Here is a 23,706-nt window from a genome sequence, read left to right as displayed (position 1 = left end):
CTCTGAGAGACTCTAGGTCTAGACTTCAAAGTTTGATTAAATAACATCTCCCCAGAATCCTGCCTGGAGCCCTGAGCTCTTCCAGAACTGCATCAAAGACTCAAGTTGGATCTCTTGATATTCCCACATACTAAACCTCTGCCTCTTTTATAGCCTTTATCTTTGTCATCATGACCAGACACACACAGATACACACACACACATGCACAAACTTACTTCCAGGTTACAAGCAAGATGTGCTTGCAAGACCATGGGCAGCCAGCAGCTTAGTGAAGTTCAGAATTTTCCTCAGAAGCTCTGATCTTGCTTAGTCACCAGAGAGTGAAACTGAAGAGTGGTGTCATGGAGGAGGTGGAGGAAGATGTAAGGGATAGCTGAGTCAGGAAGTGCCATTAAGAATGGAACCCATAGAATGAGAAAGCTGCAGAGTGGGGAAAGGATTTTTAAGAAGAAAAAAATGAAAAGACAAAAAAAAGGGAACAGTTTGTTTCTTTGCAAGCACAAACTCACCATGTCCATCCTCCTGAAGGCATCCTTGAAACCTACACTATTGAGTGTAGCTTCAGGTGTTGAAGTTTAGGGTCTACTACTACAGCGTGGGGTCAGAAATGCTGGAGCTGTCTCACTGTCAGTGTCCCTGGTCCTTCTGTACCTTGCTTACACATTAGGAGCTTGCCTGGCACCCCAGCCTCCCGTAGGACATCCTCTGTTGTCAACTCTAGTCATGTGGGGGCTACAGTTTCTGAAGGTGTAAAAGCTACTAAAGCTAGAACTCTTTCATCCAATCTGGCCCCAAACAGAGAGTCATGGGTAGCACTTGTGGGAGGGAGATGGCCAGCCAGAGCCCCAGTCTCAAGTCCTGGCTCTAAGCGGATGTATCTGGCGAGGGATGAGAGTAAAAGTTCTTGCCCTTGGTGAAAGGACAGGAAGGCAGGTTCCCTCCAGAGCCTGCCAGGGTCTGTGTCTCAGATGTGTTCGTGTTCCAGAGAGATTCCTCCTGCCATCTTAGAGAATTTTTCTTCAAAAAGGAAAAGAGAGGCATTGGGTTTCTCTTGCCGTTTTTAAATCCCTTCAAAAGGCAACTTGAGTCAACTTGATGTCTACTTGAGTCGACTTGATGCCTACATTGTCCCATCTCACTTCAATTCTTACCACAAATTTTAGAGAAAACTGATGCTTGGTGCTTTTAGGCATGTAGTTTAGAGAAAAAGAAGATTTTATACACCATGTGAATTTCATTAAGTCATAGAAAACAGGTGAAAGTGACAGTGTAGCTCAGAGTTAATGCCTTTACGATGTACTGTCCCTGGCCTAAAATCAGTAAAATAACCAACTGTTTACTTAATGTATTTTTAAAAAATCACCTTTTTCCTCAAGACTTTATAGATTTACACATTAAGAAAACTAGAAAGGATGACAGGTTAAAATTCAAAGCAAATTATTCCAACTCCACAGCAGACGAATAGGGGTTTGGGAGACTATTAACTTATAATCATTTATCCTGTCCTTCATGGTAATGATGTGGCCAGCACCACAGGTGACCAAGTCACTTGGCTCCACACAGGCTCAGCTCAGGAACTCTTCTCTTTTTTAGTCAGGGTTGAAGGAGGAACCTAGGGGTAGAGCCAGGGTCACCAGAGAGGCCAGGTCTGAGAAGAGATGCAGCCTTGAAGTTAGATCTGGGGAGTGTGGCTGGAGCCAAGGTGGGTGTGGCTGGAGCCAAGGAGGGTGTGTCACTTTGTATTGTTGACTGAGAGAAAGGTGAGGTGAGGTCCACCACATCAGGAGTTCAAAGGACGGACGCGTGTGGTCAGCTGAACAGAAGCATCTGGGTCTCAAGCCAGTGCAACCCCTGCAGGCCTCCCACCGTCCGTTCAGTGCAAACACACATGGTGGGAGAAGTGAAGGGATGGATGAGGGTGTGCTCTGCCTCACAGCCAATGGTGTCACCGCCAAGTGGGCTTGTCCGAGAGGAAAACACGCCTGCATGCCTGTGTCCCTCTGTCCTCTTCCTTCCCCCACCCACCCTTCTTTTATCTCTTCCTTTCTCTTCCTTTCTTAGTAATGATGATAGTCAAAGCTGAGCTCAATAAACACAATACCCTACCATTCACCTTATCTACAGCTGTTTCCACCCACGCAACAATAACAACAACAACAAAAGAAAAGTGAGATTAAAAACCAGGAAGTTGATTTAGGTAAATTCACACAGACATCTTTCCTCCTGCCATACAGGACCTGCCGGCTTGAGTGGAAATCCCGTCCTTAGAGCATATTTAGGTAAATGATAACCATCTGTTGAGTTGTACCCAAAGCTAATGGCCAGCAGACATCTCAGCCCATGATTCTATCAATTAATACTACTTCGTGCAGAGTGCAGCACACAGGCACATCACTTACGGGGCAGCGCTGGCTCTGTCTGTTTCTGCACATTCTTTGGTGAGTTTCACATGCAAGTGCCACACTTGCCTCCTGCTAGGCTGTAATCACTGTAGCACTCTCCCCTTGATTTATAGGGCTCAATTATCTCTCCTCAGTCATATGAGATGTCTTTTCTAATAAAGGGCCAAAGAGTCTGAGAGGCAGCATGTGTGCCGCACACACAGAAGGGTGATCAGACCAGGGCAGGTTTTCCCAGAACTTAGCAAACATTCACAAACAGGGGAAATTGGAGTTGCTCATCCAATATGTTTCAGTCTCCATGGACTCAGCTAATAAAGTAACCATGGAAAAATTAAATATGTGTAAACCAGAGCACCTTTATGGTACTTACCGGGTTATTGCGTTGTGTCACTTGTAGCAAGGACGGTTTCCAGGCTGCAGGGGGAGAAAGAAAATCTTTTGCTTTTATTTGAAAAGATGATGATGTCTCAAAATACTACGGAGAAAATTGTGTCCAAATGAGTGTGCCTGGACCTGAACCAACAATAAACGGGTCTGCCTCATGTATCACATGCTGCAGATGAAATGGGCCTTGTTTTGTGACTCTTTCCATCTGAGCGCAAGTGCCTTTTGCTCTACCAAAAGAAACACTGCATTGTGATTAAGTAGATCTGGGTTTGTATCTCTATCACTGTTGTCTTTTAAACAGTCCAGATATATTTAAATAAATGCATTAAGCCGTGAGACCAGGCATAGTCCTGTCTTTGTCTGGCCTCTCCCTGTAACCGTGGCCCAGGAACCACCGTCTAGGAACCATGGTCATGTATTGTATTCCTGATTCCACTCAAGTTCTGAAGCTGTAAGTTCTGTCTTAAACAAACATCCCTATCACTACAGGGTCTGTCTGTCCCTCAGCAATCCCTTCCTGGATGTTGTGAGGATAGACTACGACAGGGGAGAAAGTGACAAACACCTGGCTTGGAGTCACTCCAGCCACAAAGAAGTGCCACACCTGAGCTGTTCCTGTAGTTCTGTCTCTGTCCTGTGCAGACACCCTGGGATATGCCTGCACCACCCCCAACCCCAGTCTTTAGAGTTTCCCTGTGTAGGTGCTGTGACACACACGCCTCTTTCTGTGTCTGTTCAGAACTTAGCATTTTCATTTCCAAGACAGCACATGGACTTGAGCCCCCATGTGCACATGTAGTCACAGCAGGATGAGAGGGTAGTACACTGCCACCTCTTCATAGCTGAGTCTCTGGCCCCATATGACCCCTACCATGATGCCCTCCAAGCTCTACCCCCAATCCTTTCTTGTCCATCCCACAAGTAACTAAAGTTGCTTAAAGGCCAAGGAACCTTGAGCTAAACTCTGAAATCCTGACTTGATTAACTGTTTTAGGGGGTACACGGCTGATCACTGATTTTAGGGGTACGTGTATGTTCACATGGGAGCTGCATGTGCGCACATGTATATGTGTGATGTGTGACCAGAAACCAATAGTGTTGTCTTTCTCGGTAGCTCTCCACCTTATTTCCGGAAACAGTCTCTTACCCACCTGTGTAGCCAGTGGGTTCCAGAGAGCATCCTGCCTGTCTCCCTAGTGCTGACACTGCAGGTGTACCACCAGCTTTTATGTGGGTCCTGGGGACAGAACTCGGTTTCCCATACTTAGTGGTCACCCAGGTTTTTTGTTTTGTTTTGCTTTGTTGTTGTTGTTTGTTGTGGGGAGATGTTTGTTTTTCTGTTTTGTTTTATTGTTGCGTTGCGCTAACATTTAACCTTGCTGAAATGCAATGGCACACACCTCTAATCCTAGGCAGAGTAAGGTGGATTCCTGTGAGTTTTAGGCTAGCCATGGCTATATGGTAAAACCCTATATCAAAAAAATAAAAAAATAAATTAATCTAGGCACCTAAACCGCAAGTCCTGGTGATCAGAAGGAAAGCCATAGGCGCTGCCCCACAGTGGATGAATTGGCTAGTGATCACAGCGGTCCTAAAAGGATGTGATGCAGGCTGTGATGACCAAGCCTTGCCGCAGAAGCTCGCCAGCGCTCAACAGTGTCACTCAGGGTCTCCAGTTTGAACTCCTGGCATCTGTGCTTACCAGTGATTCACAAAGATGACTTCAGCACCACGTGTGCCTTCAAACAAATCCCAAGTGTCTAATCTGGAGGTTTGCTCCAACCCAGGGCATGGAACAAGGAAAGGCTGTGCACTAAGCACCGTCCAATTATGACTTCCTCAGTAGATCGTCCTCTAAGGAGAAATGCCTTTCCTAAATGGAATCTTCCATTCTTCCCACTGCATTTGGTCTGTGCAGAGTGAGTCTGTGATATTTTTCTATGAATTGTAATCTAGGCCCTACCACAAATCATCAGCACTTTCTGTGGTGCTAGGACCACCCAGCCCGAAAGTGTGGGCCTTAGGACGGACATGCTCTGGACACTGGAGATGCACGCTGTTCCTGGTTGTCAGAGCCCCCTGTCCTGGGAGAAGCCCTGCCATGTAAGTGTGTGCTTCAGAGAACACCAGGCTCTGACTGTATCTTCTCCCACCAGACCCCACCAGATCCCAGCAAGGGCCAGTGAGGCTGAGCATAACCCCCAAGCGGGAGAGGGCCAACTGTGGTAGCATGACATATCACCAACTGTGAAGTATTACTTAATTTCCCAATACGGCAGTACCCTCAAAGGTACCAGCCCATCCAGTGGCCAAACTAAGTCTTCATTTTGATGTAATCTTTTAGGAGAATAAAAGTACGTAATGCTAGAATGTAATGCTTTTTAGACAATAATGGTGATCGAGTATAAGGTTTTAATGTTGGCAAACAACATATTTCAGCCACTGAGAAATCACATAGCAATAAAAACTGCTGGGGCTTTAAAGAGGGAAATAAATTGCTACTCAACTCTGAGTGACCATCTAGGAAGTAACTGTCCCCGTGTCAAAGTGAGGTGGGGATAAGAGGGCTTCATCCTTTCTCTCTGCTCTCCTCTACCCCTGATGCTTTAAACGTCCATTTCTGTTTCCCAGATTATATTTTCCAACAAACAGTATTGATTTCATGCATTTCATCATTTATACTTGAACTAAATAAACGGGGATGTCATTTCTCCAGAGAACGTTAAATTCTCTAGATTTTATCTCTGAATGTCAACTTTGGAGGCATGTTTTTAACACAAATAAGCTCCATAAACTATTTCTGTTAATAACCGTCAGGTCTATAAACCATCATCTTTTCAAAATGTGCATTTCTGTCTGAATTATAATTACTGCTTGAAGCAAAATATAATTTAGTAGTTATATGACTTGAGGTGCTTTTGATGTCGCTATAAAGGACCCTTATTGAGCATGGCTTTATTTGCTAGGAACCAGCTGACCCACCAAGGCCACCGCATACAAAGGTGGGCATTGGTGGTTCCTAGTTGAGAAAAGGCAGGGATCAAACTTCCTGGAAAAGCAGCCCCCGGTTTCTCTTCTGTTCCTTACCTGTCTTCTCCTTGATGTCTCAGTTGATCTTAGCTTCCAAACCCTTCATCCCAAACACACACATGCACACATACATGCATGCATGTGATCGCACGCACAAACACACACACACACACACACACACACACACACACACACACTACCCCTGCTCGTTCTCTGCTCTGCTGAGCTCCTAGCCAGCAGCTGTGCTGGGGCCCTTGGGCTTTCCAAGGAAAAAGTGTTGAAGGCAGCCTTTGACCTAGCCCCAGAGCATTGTCTTCTCCACCTCAGTTCCTGCACCAAAGGAAATGAGACCATCTTCCTCTTTGCCTCCTGCATACACCCACATCCTACAGCAACAAAGAGCTCCACCTCTTTACCCCATGAGTCTGACCCCTCAGGACTCCAACTGAGGCCTGTCACCTGGGATGCCACAACTGCTCTACAAAATTCTACACAGCAAAGGACAAAGTTGTCCACATCTGTGAACCAGATACAATGAGCCTTTTAACGATGGTTTGTTTGATAATGGCCAGGGGCCCAAATTAAAATTGTAGGATGATGATGGGGAAATGGCTCCAGGTCTGAGTTAACATGCTCCAAGCCAGGAAACCACTTTCTTTCTAGAAGATTAACTTTACAATCTAGTGAGCACTGCTCATTCCAGAGGGCTAGATAAGGTCAATAGTGCACTGCGCATGTGCATTAGTAGTGCACTGGATATGTACATCAGTAGTGCACTGCACACATGCATCTGTAGTACACTGGGTATGTGCATCTGTAGTGCACTCTGCATGTGCATCAGTAGGGCACTGCACATGTGCATTAAGGATGCATGGGTATAAATGGGTGCTGCCTGGGCTGAGGAGGGTGCTCCCCTTCCTTTCATGAGACACACACTAGGCTCTAGAATCTAGAGCACCGGGCATTTGCCTCTGGAAAACATTCTCCTAAAGACTCCCTACTCGGTGTTACAGCTCAAATCTGCTCTGCTTTTTCCCAGAGTCCTTCATTTCTGCCTTTTGTTGACTATTTGTGTCTAGATTTAGCTAAATGTCAAGAAGTACAATGTAGTTTGTCTCTTATGCCACATGGACATGTATTCTTTAAAATTTAACGTGCTAAGTAAGCCATTCTTGTCATGGCTGTTCTGACATGAACACACAGCGAAGCACAGGACTTGACACAGAGTGGGGCCAGAACACAGGGAGCTGACCAAGACCCCATGAGCTCCTCTAGCAGCTGGAAGGCCAGCTTAAAGTACAGTGAAAAGCCATCTGCGAGCTGCCTCCGGTCAAAGCTACAGTCTTTCCAATTAGATGCCCCACCCCATAGCAGGCCATCTGTGACAGTGGCCCACAAACTGCTATAACTTCACCACAGCCCATCTGAGAAGACTTGCCACTGCCCTGTCCCATCTGTGAACCAAGGACATTTACCTCCCCTTCCTTGGCCCCATCCAGATCAAAAAAAATTCTTGGCTGCCTCTTTCCCAGTGAACTGCTCTATTCTGTTTTGTGTTGTGTTGTAAGCAAGCTCCTTTGAAAGGACAGACTCCTGCCAGGCAGAAGCTCTGAGTACTGGTGTAGTTTGTCATCTGTCCCCTGGGGACCCCACAGACTTTCCAATAAAGCCAGAGATGGTTCCATAGCCCAACCCCCCTCCCAGACACAGCCACCTCCATACACCACAGAATGGCAACTGGTACCAGCATTTCTGCTCGGCCGAAGGCAGAGATAACAACAAGAAAGAGACTTGGGTGCCAGGCAGAGAGGTTGCCGAGTGTCTCATGGGTATGTGGAGAGGGATCATGTGCCCCACGAGAAAAACATCCCTCTTTGTGTTCCATTCAGCTGTCACTAAGAATCAAAGAAGGCATTGGCATCCACTGTTGTGCGCAGGACTCGGGCTCCCAGCCGGCGGCATCACTCCATTCTAGCCTTACATTGTATTTATTCAGTGTCTTTTCAGCATTGCATGTGAGGTTGTATTTGCATTTGGGGGGTATTTAGGGGCCAGTGTTAGGATTTTGTTTTGTTTTGTTTGCATGCACTTTGTCAAAAGAAATCTTCCTGCCAGTCCTCAACTATTTTGAGTATTTTCACACTCGTGCTGTATTATAGTAGAAGTGCATTATTCTGAGAAGCAACCTCTCCCCTGCACATCCTTCCTGTGCCTATCAGGATGGGGTAGCGGGACAGCCATCACTTCATCCCGCCAAGCCCTACGGCCCTAGTATCCAAGAGAAATCTAAGTCTAATAAAAAAAAACTCGGACTAGTGCTAGTGAGAGGGTCATTTGCCCAGCTGAACTAGATGGCCAGCTCCATTCCTGCAACCAGCCTTTGGGCTTGCTCTCCCATGCAACTCAAAGTCAAGAAGCATATGTTTACACTGACAGCTTTTTTTGTTCCCCTGGGGAAAGGGTGGCAGCAGTTCTGAGGCAGAGAGGAAGGGAAGGTGGAGTAACCAGCTAGAAGTGCATTCAATACACTCAGTCATCAGACTCCGTCTCCACCATCGGGAGCATCCACAGCAGAGCCCTTGGGCAACATGCCGCTCTGACCACTGACACCATTCTTACAACTGTCCCTAAGGCCACCGACACTTCCCCCAAGAAAATGACAGTTCCACCAAGACACAGAATAGGCGTCAGAGCCACTGAAGAACAGAAAGTAATGTAATAGAGACCTTTGCCCACTGACTGCCTAGACGAAGCCTCTCACCGTTGTCAGTACCGCACCCCATTATTTAACAGTATATGGCTATAAATTTATCAGTAGAGATGTGTGGTGTCTATCCACTCGGCTGAAACTCCCTACAGGACACCCTAGCTTTCTGATTGCCACCTCTTTTGCAGGACAGGAAACAGAGGCCTGGGAACTTTTCCAGTCTGGTTGCCCTGCTCAGTAGAATGATAGCAAGCCATCTCAGAGTTAAAGCTGTCTGTGCCCCAGGCGGGGCCTGACCACACTCACTCTCCATTTAGAAGCATGATGCATGTTCACAGGTCAGAGTAACATGAGCAGAGAGGTTAAGCAACACAAAACCATCCCCCTTCGCCAGGTGCCTCCCTAAGCCAGAAACTCCGCCGTTAGGTCATCGCTCTCTGAGCTAAGGCATTCCTGCCGGTCTTTCCAATGGAAAAACCTACAGCGAAACCAGAGCCAAGGAGCCCACGGGGCTGAGGAGGAGCCTGAGCCTGCCTGTCACTTATGGCACAGCCGCTGAAGCAAGGGCTCTAAATCCCACCCCGCAACGGACAAGCTGGCTCATTGTTACCCCACACTTGGTCTTGAAGGACAAAGCAGTTGTGAAGGATCACCAATGTCAGCACATAGTCTGGGTTCCTTGGCTCAGAGCGGGGCCCCGTGGGCTCTAGGGAATGCAGAGCGCCCTCTGCTCAAGGTCACTCACTACCCAAGGCAAGGCGAACCAAAGGTCTTGCAGACAGTGTGAATGAGAGGTGGCACCTCTTCTCAGCCTGGGCCCACCCACCCACCACAAGCCACCCACCCACCGCAAGCCACAGAACCTTGGAGACCAATGCAGGGCCCACCTATCCACTGGGTACCTGTGAAGCAGGGCCAGTCAGAGCAGAGATGCACCTGGCCTTTCACACTGCCTGGGGCTCCAGTTTCCTTAATACACTCTTCCAGTCAGCTACGTCATTATACAAACCACAGGCTTTCTCAGGCTTTCCCATTCCCATCGGTGAAACCTAGGTTTCTACAGCACAAACTAAAGAGCTTGTGACACTGAGCAGTTAATGACATCACCTGGGTGTAAACCCATCATCCTCTGAGGACCCAGGACCCCGAGGCTGTGTCCCTGGCAACATCCGGATGTCCAGGTCTTCCCTGGATGCAGCCTCAATGCTATGTAGATGTCACTATTTCCAAGGTATGAGGAGAACAGGAAGGGAGAGCGAGCAAGGAACAGAAAGGGCCACCAATCCACAAGGGCAGAGTCAGCTCCAGGAAGTCTGTTTGTGGCCCAGTGTAGCCCATAGGGTTTGGGAAAGGCTACCAGGCAGGCAGGTGACCCAGTCCACGCTCGGAGGTTGTTGATGAGCAGTGGCCTCTCCAACGCATTGAGGCTACCAGCCTGGTCCTCTAGGTCAAGAGCAGGCCCAGGCACCAAGCAGGAAGCTGGACTCACTGATGGTTTGTGTGTGTTGGCAGGTCAGTGAGAACCTGGGATGTAGGGCAGAGCCTGCAGCCAGCTGCTCTGACCCCACAAAGGTCTTGGGTTTGTGTTGATGTTGTTGTTGTTGTTGTTATTGTTGTTGTTGTTGTTGTGAACAGCAGAACCAATCATTGTTAACTGTGAAACTTGCCCCCCTGCCTCTGGTCTTAAGAGCCTGGCTTTGTGGTGTTGCACACTCTCTGAATTTTTGGTAAATTCTTAAACAAATTTGAATAGTCTTCATTTAGCAGACAGGAAGGCTATATATCTAAAATAAATTTGTCTCTAATATGCTGTATCTCAAAAACACATATCAGTCAATCCTCCCCCACTGATTCTGAATGTCTGCTTTATTAGCTACTGAATTCCAGCTCTTAAGTCGGTGTCTTTGTGTTCAACAAACACAGGAGCGATGCAGTCCTGGGTGCTGGAGACAGAGCAGAGCGCACAGCCCAGCACTTAGCTGCTTCTGCAGAGAGACTAGTGGAGGAGGAGTCAGGCTAAACAAAGGCAGCCACAAACTAGACAGTCTACCAGGTGGGGATAAATTCCATGAATGAAAAGTAAAGATGTGAGAATCCAGAGTAGCCGAGATACAGTTTAAAATAAAGTACTCAGGGAAGAACAGGACATGAAGGGGCCGGAGGAGGGGGGGGCATTGAAATTGCAAAGGATGATGGGTACATGCAGGAGAAAACAGCATGTCTGTGCTCTGAGGCCATGGCAGTTACAGAGAAGGGAAGTGAGTGGCCACCAGCTCAGGGAGAAGCTGACGCTGTCTCTGTACAGATCACGGCTCAGTTGATTCGAGGGTCAGAAATGCAGCTTACATATCTGGAGAGCAAAGGTTCAACATGACGGCATCTGTCCTGTGGGTGTGCATGTCCACTCCCCATGTGTGCAAGGCACAGTGGGCATCCCGAGCTGGCAGACACGGGGCTCTTGTCTCAGTCTCCACTCTCACGGGGCCCACTCCCATGTGATAAGAGTCTTTGGGGCCCAGCTTGTCTCCAGTTCAGCATGGGTTCACAGCTCTGGTTCCCACTTCAGTACATCCGAAGAGACCTCTTTTTGCAGGTATCTTTATTTTTACTGTATTTTTATTTACAATTTTATGTATGTTCACTTTGCATGCTGGCTACTTTCACCTTCTATCTCCCTCCCACTCCTGGGCATTCTCCCCATCAATATCTCTTACACACACCTGCCCATTTGCTTTGGTGTTTGACCCACTGAGTTTGGTCAGGGCCTTCTTCTGTGCAATGGTGAATTTGGAGCCAGCCATGGGAATCTGGTGGTTTCAGCAGCGGGTCACAACTAAAGGCAGCGATTCACCCTGCTCTTTCTAAAATCAATCAGTGGCCAATAGTTCAAAGGTAAAGGGTAGGGTCCCAGGCTCCCTCTCCCTTCCATAACTGCCTGTCGGTAGGACTGGTCTTGTGAATACCCACTCTTGCCATGACTTATTGATCACAATAGGTGTTTCATGTCTAAGGACCAGCTTTTTGGAGCCCTTCACCCGGTGTTCTGGTCTTATATATGCCCCACCCACCCTTCCACAGTTGGACTCCTTTAGGGATGGGCCCACAAGCATTGCTTAATTTATGCATCTTGTGTAGCCATGAGTCGCCACAGACACTACTGTTTTTTGAAGGAGAGGCTTCTCTGATGAAAGCTGTTAGTCCATGTCTGTTGGTATAAACATAGTGTTTCAAAGGCATTTGCTGCCATGTCAGTTTGGTTAACCATTAGAAATATGTTCCCACATGGGCCCGATCCCTTCCCAAGCCTGAGCTATCTGCCAGGCATATAGTACTGTCACAGACCCTCTGGGCCCCTTTGTCTGCATGGAAAGGGTTTCTAGTCACGGGTGGGCAGTGTCGGATGAATTTGACAGACAGATGTACACAGGAGAGGTTGTGTTGTCTGAATGTCTTTTGTCAAATTGAGCATTAGACTTGTTATACAAAAGACAGTAAGGAAGTTGGGTTAGGGTTAGGCCCCTTTGTCTGTGTGGAACGGGTCTCTAGTCGTGGGTGGGCAAAGTCGGATGAATTGACAGACAGATGCACACATAGTACGAGGCATTGATTCCCCTGCCACGGTAGAGTCTTGAATCCTTTCAGAGGATAGTTAGTTATCTCTTCTACAGTCAAGTGACTGTTGCAAAGATGGGCACACCTTGTTTTCTAGCTGGTTTCTTTACACTCCTTTTATGCTGGTTAACTCTCCCCTGATCCCACACCCTCATTTCTCCAATGCCCCCACCCCTCTTCCTCATTACCTTTTAAAATCTATCTGTACTATCTAGACCCCCTTCCTTAAAGTGACCAATCCCCTCACCTTGCTGACCCTCTCCCACCCTACCCCCACCACTGCCCCATTCCCATTGTTGGTTTCTGGTTTTAGCCCAAATGCTCATATTGTACACTGTATACAGTTGACACTCATAAGGAAGACCAAGCAATGCCTGTTCTTTTGGACCTGGGTGACATCACCTAGAGTAGTCTTTTCCAATCCCATCCATGTCTCTGCAAATTTTTATGATCTCACATTTCTTTACAGCTGAGTAATATTCCACTATAAGTATGTACTGTATCTTCATCAGTTGTGAATGAGTGATGAGCACAGATCTGCAGGTATTCCTGTGGGATAACATGGAGTCCTTTTGGTATAAGCCCAGGAATGGTATACCTGGGGAGTATGGTAGTTTTACTTTTAACTTTTTGAGAATCACCAGACCAGTTTCCAAAGTGGCTGTCCTGGTTCACAACCTACGTGTCCACCACAGTAGCACTTTTAGTTATTAATGTCTTTGGTGGTTGTCACTCTGCCTGTGGTGAGAGGGAATCTTCAGTTACTTTTAACCCACACTTTTCTCATGGCTACTGATGAACACTTTTCAAAGTGTTTTCCTAGCCATTTGTATTTCTTCTTTTGAGAACTCTCTATTAAGTAGTTCTTTGAATTCAGGGTCACCCTAGTCTACAGAGAACATTCGAAAACAGCCTTGGGCAATAAAGGAATCCATGGAAAACAGAATGCTGGTGAAGATGTAATTTAACAAGGGGAGCCATGTTCCAGTCCCATCAAGCAGCAGAACTAAGCATCTTCATCCACATGGCTCTGGCTTTAGAGTCAAGAATAGAAAGGTTTATGGAATCTCTTGCCACGACTAAGGAAAGTCCCTGAGGCCATATATGTGGTTGGGGTGTCCCTGCATGGAGGCTCAGAGAGGCCATTGCAAGACTAGGTGAAGTTGGAGTTTGATTCTGTCTTCTGAGTGCTGGGATTAAAGACATGAACTGCCATGCCTGGACCACCATGCTTTTCTTTAATTCCTTTCCATTATAGATCTTTATAATCATTGCTGCAATGCCTAGAGATTTAGATAAAAGGTTTGTGTTGATCCAGATCAAAAGTGTGTATCATCCCACTTCAAGATCTGGATCAAAGGCATGCAATCTTCCTGCCTCAAGATCTGGAACACACTTCAGGATTGTAGTTTATTCCATCTATAGTCAAGTGTACCACCAAGGATAACCATCATTGGAGTGTGTCCATACCAAAAACAGCCATCAAGGAGAGTGACCTTACCAAGAACAGCCGTCACAGGAGTGAACCCTTACCAAGAACAGCCGTCACAGGAGTGTAACCCTTACCAAGAACAGCAGTCACATAGGTGTAACCCTTACCAAGAACAGCCGTCACAGGAGTGTAACCCTTACCAAGAACAGCCGTCACATAGGTGTAACCCTTACCAAGAACAGCCGTCACATAGGTGTAACCCTTACCAAGAACAGCCGTCACATAGGTGTAACCCTTACCAAGAACAGCTGTCACATAGGTGTAACCCTTACCAAGAACAGCCGTCACATAGGTGTAACCCTTACCAAGAACAGCCGTCACAGGAGTGTAACCCTTACCAAGAACAGCCGTCACAGGAGTGTAACCCTTACCAAGAACAGCCGTCACATAGGTGTAACCCTTACCAAGAACAGCCGTCACATAGGTGTAACCCTTACCAAGAACAGCCGTCACATAGGTGTAACCCTTACCAAGAACAGCCGTCACATAGGTGTAACCCTTACCAAGAACAGCCGTCACATAGGTGTAACCCTTACCAAGAACAGCCGTCACATAGGTGTAACCCTTACAAGAACAGCCAGAAGCTTAAGAACACAGCAGCCATGTGACTGACTGTGCCACTAATGAGGCCAACCCCAGTGAAAACTCAGTCCAAACGTTAGAGATGCCTGCCATTTCAGCTGCAGTGCTCTGTAGAATCAGCCCCTGTAAAATCACACGTGCATTCGTTTATACACACACACACACACACACACACGCACACGCACACACTATTTGGCCATACAGAAGAATGAAATCATATTGTTTGAAAGAAAGAGGAACTGGAGCTCAGCATGTAAAGGCAATAATGAACTAGACTCAGAAGACAAGTGTGTATTTTTGCTGTGTAAAATCTGTGTCATGTAGTTGTTTTAAAGATGAGAATGGAAGGGTACTGTTTAGGAAGACAAAGAGGGCCCATGGAAGGGACAGGTGAGGGGACTTGGGGTGATGCTGTTAAAGGACATCACATTCCTGTAAACACTCCTAATGGGATCCATCATCTTAGGCACCTGATAGACAGCAATCAAAACCAAAGAAGCAATGGCCACAGAAGAGATCACAGGCCCTTCCCTTACTCCTCGGACAGAAGGTTCCAGAGGACCACGGTCCTCTCTCAGCTCCTCTCTTCCTGTCAGCCTGATAGGCTGAGTCCCTCCTTCCTGTCATGGCTTCATTACAGAAAACTGTTAAAGTTAAGAATATTTCGTGTCTCCATTCAGGAATGTTATCAGTGAGTTTATAAATCATGAGGGAGATGAACACTGCAGTCTTTTTTTTTTTACATCTCTTTGCATTAACCACAATTTTCAGAACACTGTTAGGCAGCCATCCTTGTTCCAGTTTTAAAAACTGAACTCAATAAATCTACCCACTAAGCACACTGGTTCTCTTATTTTCTACAACTCTCTATTATAATAGGGAAATAGATTGTGCCTAGCATTACAATATCTTTTTTTTATAAATATTTTTATTACATATTTTCCTCATTTACATTTCCAATGCTATTCCAAAAGTCCCCCATACCCTCCCCCCCCCACTCCCCTACCCACCCATTCCCATTTTTTGGCCCTGGCGTTCCCCTGTACTGGGGCATATAAAGTTTGCGTGTCCAATGGGCCTCTCTTTCCAGTGATGGCCGACTAGGTCATCTTTTGATACATATGCAGCTAGAGTCAAGAGCTCCGGGGTACTGGTTAGTTCATAATGTTGTTGCACCTACAGGGTTGCAGATCTCTTTAGCTCCTTGGATACTTTCTCTAGCTCCTCTATTGGGGGCCCTGTGATCCATCCAATAGCTGACTGTGAGCATCCACTTATGTGTTTGCTAGGCCCCGGCCTAGTCTCACAAGAGACAGCTATATCAGGGTCCTTTCAGCAAAAACTTGCTAGTATATGCAATGGTGTCATCGTTTGGAGGCTAATTATGGGATGGATCCCTGGATATGGCAGTCTCTACATGGTCCATCCTTTTGTCTCAGCTCCAAACTTTGTCTCTGTAACTCCTTCCATGGGTGATTGTTTCCAATTCTAAGAAGGGGCAAAGTGTCCACACTTTGGTCTTCGTTTTTCTTCAGTTCCATGTGTTTTGCAAATTATATCTTATATCTCGGATATACTAAGTTTCTGGGCTAATATCCACTTATCAATGAGTACATATCATTTGAGTTCTTTTGTGATTGTGTTACCTCTCTCAGGATGATGCCCTCCAGGTCCAACCATTTGCCTAGGAATTTCATAAATTCATTCTTTTTAATAGCTGAGTAGTACTCCATTGTGTAAATGTACCACATTTTCTGTATCCATTCCTCTGTTGAGGGGCATCTGGGTTCTTTCCAGCTTCTGGCTATTATAAATAAGGCTGCTATGAACATAGTGGAGCATGTGTCCTTCTTACCGGTTGGGACATCTGGATGTATGCCCAGGAGAGGTATTGTGGGATCCTCCGGTAGTACTAGCATTACAATATCTTTAAGGACCTTGAGCTGTTTCTTCAACTTGAGGAGTCTGAATATGAGAAAACTAGGAATTTATAAACAGTCATTCCATCAACTAAGACAAGAGGCAGTGGCCCAGAACTCAGGAGTTCTAATCCCAGCCCCTTGTGCTTTCCAAAGCCATGCAGACAGACAGCTTGGACACAGCCCATCTGGAGAGCAGCAGGACCTCGTGTTCTGTGGTGAAACCAGAACATGGCTTCTTAGCAACTCTCCCAGGAGTTCTGTGCTCCTGGAGGCCACTGGCCAACTATCCCCACCCGCTTTGCTTATGCAGATGTTTCTTGGTTGTTAAGATCAGTTAGATGTACCACCCATGGGTCCTCCAAACCCAGCTCCCCCGCTGGCATGCTCAGCCCCGACACTTGCACCTAGCCTATGAGTGTCTCTGTTACAGCTCCCATCTTCCAGATGTCCTAAGGTCCTCTCGCATCCCCATGTACTGACTCAACTGACCCAGCCTGCTGTTACTCCAGTCACTCCACCCATGCCTCACTTTGGGCCTGGGAGGAGACTAGCTTCTAGAACCTTCTACTCTGGCATTGGGTTCTGAGCACTGCTTCTCATCTTTTACTTGTTCCCTTTTCTATGTCCCTCCTCCCCAGCATGTGTCCCTTCCCCTTCTAGAAGGTGGGGGGAATTCTCCCACAGCACTCCTCTGAGGCTGAGGGATGAGGAGGGAAGCTGGAGAGGAAGGAAGGTTTCCATGCTGTGGCCCTCTGGAAGGCCTCATGAGTCCCAAAGGTCAAAACACTCGCGCCCTCGTAAAGAGGATTCTCCTCTCCTCACAGGGCCAGAAAGCCCTTCAGCTCCTCCAGCCCAGGTATCCTGTCGCGTCCATGTTAGACAGGTCTGCTTTCCATCTTTGGGGGCCCTCTATGGTGTCACCCACTGCTCAGGCACTGCGGGCCTCTGCTCACTGCCATCCAGGCTGTCCCCAGAGCCCCTTTCCCATCATCGGGTCCCTTGCAGGCCCCCGCCCCACCTCTCTCTTCCCCCTTCCTTCCGGCACCAAGCACATGGGCGGGGATCGTCCTTGGTCCCTTCTAAGCCTCACAAAGAACAAGGGCCGGTTGGTCTCTAACCCTGCCATTACTCACAGCTCAATGCTCTAAAGCGCCGAGGTTTTCCTGCCCCTTCTTCCCATAGCCCTGGCAATTGTACTCCCTCGGCCACAGTCATTCTATCTCGATTCCTAATTGCCATTGTAGAAATCTGTGCCTAGCTGAAGCTTGGGGAGCTGCCAATCTGTGCCCTCCCTTCAGATGTAAATGTGTTATGCAAATGCAGCCTGGGGCCCAGAGTGGGACCCCGTGGCCATCCCTGGATAGAGACAGGAAAAGAACACCGCGGGCCAGGGATGCAGAAAACTAAGACAATGCCCCACCCTTCTTCAATGCTGGCTGCTGGGAGAAGACTTCCTGTCTCCACGCTTCCCCCGCCCACTCCCAAGGCTCACACAGACTGCTACTTGGGGGTCACTGTTCCTTGGCATGTGTGGCCCTAGGAACCTGGGCATGCTGCTTAACTGTACTTCTCCAAGATCTCAGGACCCTAAAGGGGAGGGTGACATTATGTACAGATCCCTTCTTTAATCACCTGTCTGAACAGGACATTAAAATCGGTTGTAGCTAGTGGCACTGTATCAGCACAGATACCTTGCCATCCCAAGGAAAGAAAACTTTGAAAAGGGGTTGTATGGCCATTTTCAGTAGAGGCCTTTCCTTCTCTGTCTTGGCTGCCCCCATCCGTGGGGTCCTAAGCTATCACCTGTCACCCTCACTTCTGCCTCCTTGCTCTTGGACCCAGAAAGACCCAGAAAACTGTCCCCTCTCTAGGCATTAGCTGACTCAGAGGGTTCCTTGGATCTCTAACAGCAACCTAGTCCACAGAAAGCTCTCAGCCCATCAATTCATAAGCCCTCCAGACCATTAGGCATGTGACTTTGGGCTCTGCTGTGCCAGGGGCTCTTCTAAGCTATGGGCGGGATAAATTTATGAACCTTTTTGCCTGGGACCAGTGCTTCCAGCTTCACGGTTGTTTATTGGTATTATCATTGGATGTGAGGGGAAAAATTACCAATAGAAATGTACTCTGAACTAAACTAAACTCTGGGAAAATGCCCCCAGCCCGTGGTATTGAGCTGTTTGTCCTTACTCAAAATGTAGCATTATTTAAATCCACAGCCCCGCCATATCGTTCCGAATTTGGGAGAAGGCAAAAGGAACTCCTTCAACCCTGGAATATCATTTATGCTGTAAAGTGCTTTAAAAAATCAAAAACCTTTCAAGTGAAATTAACTTAAGAGGGAGTGATTTCTTAGCTCCCGCCTGCCCCTCAGCATCCTGGGAAGAGAACCTATGTAGAAATGTGCACTTGAACTCGCAGTCCAGGGGGAATCTCCTTCATGTAGCTTCAAGGTAGATCTGTAATTATCCAACAGCTCACAGCCCCTGATCAAACGGGATCTCTCTGATCCTCTTAGAGAAGACACCACCTCTCTTTTTTTCATGTCTATCAACAAATCACAAATTAGCACATGTCTATGAAAGCCATTTATGGCTTGGCCTGTCTCTCAGATGTGCCATGGGCATGCCGTTATGCCCTCCCTTGCACTGGTTCCATCCAGACCTGCAGACAGAAGTCTGCAGGGATGTTTCTCAGGGAAAACAGACCTAGTTTGCCTAAAATGTGAATTTGTCTGATAATGTGAAAAGCAAATATGTATTCTTGCCTCAAGGCCTGAGGTTTTAACAACTTCTAAGTTGGAGAGTTTGCCGCTGCACCCCACATGACCACCTCCCTCCACCCCCACCCCCCAGACATGTTACTTGTAGCCAAGACTTTGAGGAAAGGGAGCCAGAAGCTGATGACTGTAACAATGGACCCCATTCCCCAAAGAAGAGCAGCTCGCTGGAGCATGTGCCTCCACCACAGAGTCTAGGCCTGAGGGGGGAATCACATGACAGCCACATTTGCCTTTCCCCTTGAGGACAACCTACGGAGCACACTGCCTGCCGGGGACCAGAACCCCATGCCAGTGAAGGCCTCCTACCCTGAAACACAGCAGTTGCACACGTTCTTCCCCTCTGGTTACAAAAGCCGTTGGCAGTCTCTGTCGGCTGCGCAGGCAGCAGCAGTGGGAAATGGCCTCACGGGAGGCGCATTACACTTTCCCACCAAGATCAGGAAGTAATGACCTAGAGTAAGGTTAAAAATGGCATCCCCCAAAACAATTTACAAAAGGCCTATTACCTAGCAATTTCACATTCGAATGCAATTACATCCGTGTTATTAGTACATCACAAATGCCACTAATATGATTATTGTTTTGTGTGGTATCACAGGAAATTGATTTAAATAGATTTACATATTTTTCAGATAAAGGGCACTGCTAAGGTAGATAAATAAGAAATTAGACGTTGTGAAAACAAACAACTCGGCAAAACTGGGTTAGATCTCCTTTGTAATGCGAGCATAGATATTATGGTGCCTTCTGGTTACTGTCAATATTTTACAATTTCAAAGGTGATTTTCTTATTTAAAAGAATCACTTGACTTCAGCTCACTAGGCCCCTCCCCAGCGCTTTTAACTTTCTTTTATTGGTGAATGAGGATCAAGGTACAATGGAGCATCCTGTCACTGATTCACCAAGGCCTGACACTATACCGTGTAAACTCACCTGCCTACGCCTCACGTCACCAGGTCAGCCAGGTTCTGATAGGAAGAGGCAGGCCCTCTAGAGGAAGGGTCTCTCTGAAGCCCACGTGATTTCAACATCCAAAGACCATGGTTATCGTTCTGGGAGAGTAGTCCTTTCATCAGGTTGCTCCACAGTCACAGTATCCCTGTTATGTGTGACCAGGGCCAAGCACTCCACCAACACAAATACTAAGACCCTACTCAAAGAGCTTGGTGTTGACAGAGAGGTCAGCCTGGTGGTCCTGAAAAGGTCACCCAGGGGTAAGATCTCAGCTAAGCCTGGACAGAGTCCAGACAGGACATCTGAGGTCAGGTGAGCTGTAGATGCAGCGGGAAGAATGGAGACTATCCACAGCCAGGCAAAAGGCAGGGGAAACAAAGAGCAACCCTACAGGCTTAAAATACCTGCATTGTGAATGGAAAGGGGATGCTTTTGCTGAGAGGAACCTGGGAACTGTATGCAGAAGGCAATTAGAGGGAGAAGCAAGAGGTTGTCAGGAAAGAAACATTTTCTCAGTAGCCGGCCTTGTGCGGGAGAGTTCTGAACCCTCTGGAAAGATAGCTGCCATCCCTGACTGGGCACACCAAGTGAACTGATAAGCTGGTCATCCCCAAAGCACACAGCTATGACATTTGTGCCATCACTCGATGATATGAAGTTAGACTGAAGGAGTTCTGAGAAGTAGAAAGCTGACACACTCACCTGTGAGGTACCAGTGAAAGCTGAATGAATGAATGAATGAATGAATGAATGGATGGATGGGTGGGTGGGTGGATGGATGGATGGGTGGGTGGGTGGGTGGATGGATGGATGGATGGATGGATGGATGGATGGATGAGTAGATGGGTGGGTGGATAGATGGATGGATGGATGGATGGATGGATGGATGGATGGATGGATGGATGGATGGGTAGATGAGTAGATGGGTGGGTGGATGGATGGATGGATGGATGGATGGATGGATGGATGAATGAATAAATGAATGGGCAAATAAATGAACAAGTGAACAAATTAGGTCCATCATTAGGCCTCAAGCATCCTGAGATTCCTGGGAGCTTTGTCCTAGAGAGAAATGGGGCGCTGCATCCCCCACACAGGACTAGCTTGTCCACAGAGTAAAAACAGCACCCCCCCTTTGTGCCTTTCAGGAACACCAAGGCTTTCTCTCAGGGAAGTGGGTTGTGAGCCTCTGCCTGAACACCCTGAGAGCTATCTGAGTTAACAGCCCCAAGCACAGAAATGTGAACGGTGGTGATGACATTCTTCCTCTGTGCTCTGGTGAGGATTAAGTGAGTTTAAAAAATATAAAGAACTCGAGCCGGGCAGTGGTGGCACTCGCCTTTAATCCCAGCACTTGGGAGACAGAGGCAGAGGCAGAGGCAGGTGGATTTCTGAGTTCGAGGCCAGCCTGGTCTACAAAGTGAGTTCCAGGACAGCCAGGGCTACACAGAGAAACCCTGTCTCGAAAAAAAAAAAAATAGAATTTTCAGTCACTGAAATACAGGAACAGTGCTTGCTGTTGGTAGTGCTGCAGCTGCGGGCCCAAGGATTCTTCCTTCTCTTCACAAAAACATTTCCAACCCAGGTATAAGATAAAGGAGAGTCTTGACTTCCTTCAGCACGGAAAGGTCTCCTGCTTCTCCTTTAAATAGCCATATATTTCTCAGAACCTAGTTGGCATGTGAATGATCGGGGTGAAATATTACGTTGGGATTTTACTTTAATTATCACAAAAATAAAAGCTTATCTTTTTATACTTGGGATTTACCATAATAGAATGTGGCTCGAATCTGAATCAAAGATTATTATTGTGATGTTTTGACTACTAAATATTTTACTTCTTGAAATAATAATTTGATCCACAAATTAAAATGGATTTCATGGCACTGCCAATTATTAAGCTTTAAAACATTTTGTCCTTACTTCCTAATTAGTAATAATGAGCCAACTCCCAAAAAATCAATTTATATTTAATAAAATTATTAGTTGTATCTGGTTAAATTCTTATTACACTACAAAAATATTCTTATACATCTCTTACTGGTAGGTTTGTTTACAAATATCAATTATAAGAGTTGAACATGCAGTGTAGAATCTGAAATGGGGGTACATACCTCTAAGACCAGTACTTGGGAGGCAGAAGCAGGTGGATCTCTGTAGGTTAAAGGCTAACTTGTCTACATAGCAATTTCCAGGCCAGCCAGGGCTCTATAGTGAGAGCCTGTCTCAAAAATAAACAAATGTGAAATGGAAATACCTCCACCCCATACTTTGGAACAGATAAAATAACTGTAAACCCAGAAACTAGATTTAAATGTCAAAGTTTATGGGTAAATATGACATTGATGGGAAAGTGGCGTGTGAAGAGGAAGGGTGTGTGCTTAGAGAATGCCATACAAAGGAAAGGATGCTCTTCAGTCACTCTCAAGAGATCTGTCCTTCTGAATTCTCTGGTCAGTTGGGGAGAGAAATCTCTTGTGACAACAGGTGGGGCACACAGGGTGAGGGGTCAGGACTGACAGTGTACAAGCTCACAGGCTACAGGCAGTGCAAAACAAGTGTCAGTTTCTGGGCCTCTGGGTTGGCCTGTGTAGTGGGGCGGGGGGGGGGGGGGGGGCGGTGTCTGACCCTACTGTCGCCTAACCTGTGCCCATGATGTCCTTGAAGTAAGGCTGCATGCTGAGGGCTTTATATGTGTTACCCCACCATCTGCTGCAGGGAAGCTGGGGAAGTTTAGGTTTGCCCAGTCTCTCAGCCAGGCCATGCCCAGCTTTACCCAGGAAAAGGTCTAGGTGTTGAGGCTGCTTGCCCAGAGCCTGGTGCACCTACTGAGCACCATGGCAACACCTGTACTGGAAGTGAGCCAGCCTGCAAGGACAGAAAGCATCCCTGTGTAACCCTGGCTGTCCTGGAACTTGCTCTGTAGACCAGGCTGGCTTTGAACTCAGAGATCTGCCTGCCTCTGCCTCCTGAGTGCTGGAATTAAAGGCCACCATCAGCAGTTTTAGAAAGAACTTAAATCCCTACTCTGCTGAGGATTATATGGTCAGGATTATAGATTCCCCACAAGACCACAACCCTGAATTTATCTTGTGTGGCGTTCAAACCACCATACAGTTGAAATGTCGGTCCCTGAAAGCACCTGGTGTGACCCAGATTTCATCAGAGAGGTGCTTCAAAGGACCAGAAACAGCAGATTAAAAAGTGATATTCCCCTATTGATCAACCCTCCTTACACTGACAGATCTTAATTCTCAACGATTCCAAAATGCTTAAAACGTATTTAGTTGATTCTTACTCTCAGAGCACATCAGACCAGTGCCCTGTGAAATGTAGATTATTTCTCCAGCTGAAGGCCGACTGAGTAAGCAGGCTGTAGCATATTCTGGACAGATTCATAAGCTGGGCATAACGGAGGCGCTTCTGATATTTCCCTAACTGCTTCAACAGTAGCAGAGAGGGAGAGATAAGAAATATTCAGGCTAGTTATTTACTGCCAAGCCACTTTTAATTCCGAGAAGAACGTACAACAGATAAGATGCTGAGATTCTCAGAGTGTGGCTTTGGAAAATATTAATTTTAAAAGAACAGAAGGTTATCCAAGTGACATTAAAATGCAGTGCACTAACCTATACAGAAAAGCTAGTCTCTTGCGCTTTGAAATTATTGAAGTACTATAAAATCTTCCTTTCAAATAATCTGCAGTTTAAAATCTCAAAAACAAACATTTTACAAATACATTACATGAGACTTCTGCTATAATCAAAGCCATTTGCTTCATTTTTCTTTCGAAAGAAAGTATCAAAAGTTCAATGTAGTGTTCATGGCTTCTCT

General features: G+C 46.7%; 1 protein-coding gene and 1 long non-coding RNA gene across 5 annotated transcripts in view; one reads left to right on the top strand and one right to left on the bottom strand.

Annotated features, from left to right (window-relative positions):
- The window catches only part of A230009B12Rik (RIKEN cDNA A230009B12 gene), a 36,842-nt gene extending 33,941 nt beyond the window's left edge, over positions 1-2,901 (bottom strand). For all 3 annotated transcript variants that reach the window (NR_077237.1, NR_077239.1, NR_077238.1), the window contains exon 1: positions 2,774-2,901. This is a non-coding gene — a long non-coding RNA (RIKEN cDNA A230009B12 gene). The remainder of the gene's footprint in view (positions 1-2,773) is intronic.
- Positions 1-23,706, top strand: part of Pacrg (PARK2 co-regulated) — a 437,183-nt gene that overhangs the window by 381,075 nt on the left and 32,402 nt on the right. The window lies entirely within an intron of this gene.

This window comes from Mus musculus, chromosome 17 (assembly GCF_000001635.26).
Source record: "Mus musculus strain C57BL/6J chromosome 17, GRCm38.p6 C57BL/6J".
NCBI lineage: Eukaryota > Metazoa > Chordata > Mammalia > Rodentia > Muridae > Mus > Mus musculus.
This window is presented reverse-complemented; position numbering and strand designations above follow the sequence as displayed.